This window comes from Silene latifolia, chromosome 9 (genome assembly GCF_048544455.1).
Source record: "Silene latifolia isolate original U9 population chromosome 9, ASM4854445v1, whole genome shotgun sequence".
NCBI classification, from domain to species: domain Eukaryota; kingdom Viridiplantae; phylum Streptophyta; class Magnoliopsida; order Caryophyllales; family Caryophyllaceae; genus Silene; species Silene latifolia.
Genome location: NC_133534.1, coordinates 74,992,731 through 74,995,931, shown reverse-complemented (window position 1 = coordinate 74,995,931; position 3,201 = coordinate 74,992,731). Strand labels below are relative to the sequence as shown.

At 40.5% G+C, this 3,201-nt stretch overlaps 1 non-coding gene across 1 annotated transcript; it reads left to right on the top strand.

The window, feature by feature from the left end:
- The first annotated feature begins 1,809 nt into the window (after window positions 1–1,809).
- Window positions 1,810–1,916, top strand: LOC141603030 (small nucleolar RNA R71). Its single transcript, XR_012524930.1, has one exon. It is a non-coding gene; the product is annotated as a small nucleolar RNA R71 (small nucleolar RNA).
- Window positions 1,917–3,201: the final 1,285 nt, after the last annotated feature.

Genomic DNA, 3,201 nt, shown 5'->3' with positions numbered 1-3,201 from the left:
TTGTCACAATTCACTTGCTCTTTGAATGGAGCATCTTCAATTTTCTTCTTCCATTGGAGTTCCGACTTCTTCCTTTCATCCTTCCGACTATAATGATCGATCATAAAACACGGTTCATGTAAACGGGGAGCTCTCATAGTCTTGTCAAGATTAAAAGTTATACTCTCATCTCCCACTTCTAGAGTGAGCTCTCCATGTTTTACATCAATCACCGCACCCGCGGTGTGTAAGAAAGGTCTTCCTAGAATGATTGGAATGTTGGAATCTTCCTCCATATCAACGATGACAAAGTCCACCGGGATGAAAAACTTCCCAATTCGTACGGGAACATCTTCCCATATCCCTAATGGTGTCTTCGTCGATCTATCGGCCATTTGGAGTGTGATATTTGTGCATTTAAGCTCTCCCATCCCCATCCTTTTACTCACCGAGTACGGCATAACACTCACACTAGCCCCTAGATCACACAACGCTTTGTTGATCGTGGTGTCGCCAATGGTACACGGTATTGAGAAGCTTCTCGGATTCTTGAGTTTTGGAGGTGAACTCCCTTGAAGTATTGCACTACTCACCTTAGTGAAGGCGATAGTCTCAAGCTTCCGGATCGACTTCTTCTTTGTGAGGATGTCTTTTATGTATTTCGCATAGGCCGGCACATGATTGATTAATTCCGTGAAAGGAATTGAGACTTCCAAATTCTTCACAATTTCCATAAACTTTCCAAGTTGGTCATCAAATTTGGGCTTGGCTTGACGACTTGGAAAAGGAAGTCTAATCACAATGGGCTCCTTCTCCTTGACCTTGTCTTCATTTTTCTTTGAAATTTCTTCTTTTGATGGTTCCCCATCCTTGACGTTTTGCACAATTTCTTCCTTATCACTAGCTTCCACAACTTCATCCTCAACTTGCTTCTTCGGTGCTTCATACCTTGTACCACTTCTCAAGTGAATGGCACTAACCGTTTCATGTCTTGGGGGATTACTTTGAGGTGGTAATTGCCCCTTTTGTCTTTGTGAGCTTGAAGATGCTAGTTGAGTCAATTGGGTTTCCAACATCTTGGTGTGAGCTAGGATGTTGTTGATGGTGGTTTCCTTTACTTGGCTATCTTTTTGCATTTGAGTGAAAAATTCTTGTTGATTCTTTTGCATTTGGAGGACCGCTTTTTGGACATCAAAACCTTGGTCATTTTGGTGATTGTATGGATTTTGATTTTGGTAACCTTGGTTTTGATAGTAAAAGGGTCTTTGATTTTGGTTTCTCATGAGAGGTGGGGTGTATGTTGTTTGAGGGTTTTGAACATTTTGGCTTTTGTATGAGAGATTTGGATGGAATTTGGTGTTTTCATTGTAATAGTTGGAATAAGGGGTACCACTCTTGTATGCTTGGAAAGCATTCACTTGTTCAATTGTTCCCCTACATTCACTTTGGTCATGTCCCAAAGTTCCACAATTCTCACATATCCCACTTGGGATTGATGAAGATGCCGTCATGGCATTAACATGATGCTTTGGTGATTTTGAGGCTTCTTCAAGTCTAGTCATAGCTTTTTCAAACTTCAAATTGATTGTGTCAATGTGAGCACTAAGTTGAGCACCCAATTGAGTAACGGAGTCCACTTCATGCTTTCCTCCTCTAGTAGCCTTGCGAGGTCTACTATATTGTGAGTTATGGACCGCCATTTCCTCAATTTTGTTCCAAGTTTGATTGTCATCAACTTCGGTGAACATTCCATTTGATCCCATGTTGAGAATGTTCCTTGAATCTTCATATAAACCGTTCCAAAATTGTTGTACCAAGAACCACTCGCTAAGTCCATGGTGAGGACATGAGCGACAAATTCCCTTGAACCGCTTCCAAGCTTCATACAAAGATTCTTCATCCCTTTGCTTAAAACCCGTAATTTGAGCTCTTAGCATGTTAGTCTTTTCCGGTGGGTAGAATTTTTTGTAGAAAGCTAGAGCCAACTTCTTCCAAGAATCAATTCCGAGAGTGGCCTTATCAAGGCCCTTCAACCATTGTTTCGCGGTGCCAATTAGATAAAAAGGAAATAAGACCCATCGAATTTGGTCTTGAGTTACACCGGTTTGAGAAATCGCATCACAATAGTCACAAAAGGTTTCCATATGAGAATGAGGGTCTTCACTAGGCATCCCCCCAAATTGGCTCCTTTCGACTAATTGGATAAAGGCGGATTTAGCAATAAAATTTCCGGTCAAATGTTGTGGTGTGGGAGTACCATTGGGTAGGTTCTCCTCGGTGGGTACCCAATATGATGAAAACTTAGGCATTGTGGGTTGATTTTGTATGGTATTTTGTGTTGGGTTCTCCTCACCTTCTCTTGCAAAAGGGCTGGTGAACTCGATAGTTGGTTGAATATCTACAACCTCACTAATACCTCTCAAATTCCTCCTAGAAAGTCTTCTATTGGTTGTCAAAGTTCTTTCAATTTCACGATCAAAAGGTAACAAATCACCTTGTGACCTTCTAGACATGCAAAATATCAAACAACTCGAAAATAATTAGAACAAACCTTGAGGAGTTTTACTTCCCCAAGGCAAAAAAAGACACAACTAATAACAATATAAGAAAATCTAAATCAAGATAACACCGTTCCCCGGCAACGGCGCCATTTTTGGTCGGATTTTTTCGGAGCTATATTCTATTTTTCGGAACAATTGTCGTTGGAAGCACCTAGACCAAAACACAATTTATAACTTCACAAACAACTCTACAATTAGTAAAGAGGCAAGTAAAGGTCGGATCCCAAGGGACGGGAATTGAGATGAGATTTCTATTGAAACTAGCGGTGTCTTAGGGGTGTCACAATTTGGGTTGATGTAGAAGGTCACTAACTAAATAGCAATGAAAGTAAATAAGCAAGATGAATTGAAAGGGTTGTAAGCAATTGATAAAAAGCACTAGGGTATCATGGGGTCATAGGGGAATCATGGGAATTGATCATACAAACATGTTCTCAAGTTATAAGCAAGCAATTATTGTTGTGATGGATTGAGTTGGGTTATATCTTACAATCCTAGGAAAGTTTGGGTCCCGGAGCCGAATCGATTAGATTGTACAACACCTTCAAGTCGACTTAATCTTCCCTACTCAACAACATGCATGGTCTAATGAGACTCGAGTTGGTTTATGTCTTACAAGTCTCATTGAAAAGATAGGTGATGGGTAAAAAATGCAAGGATT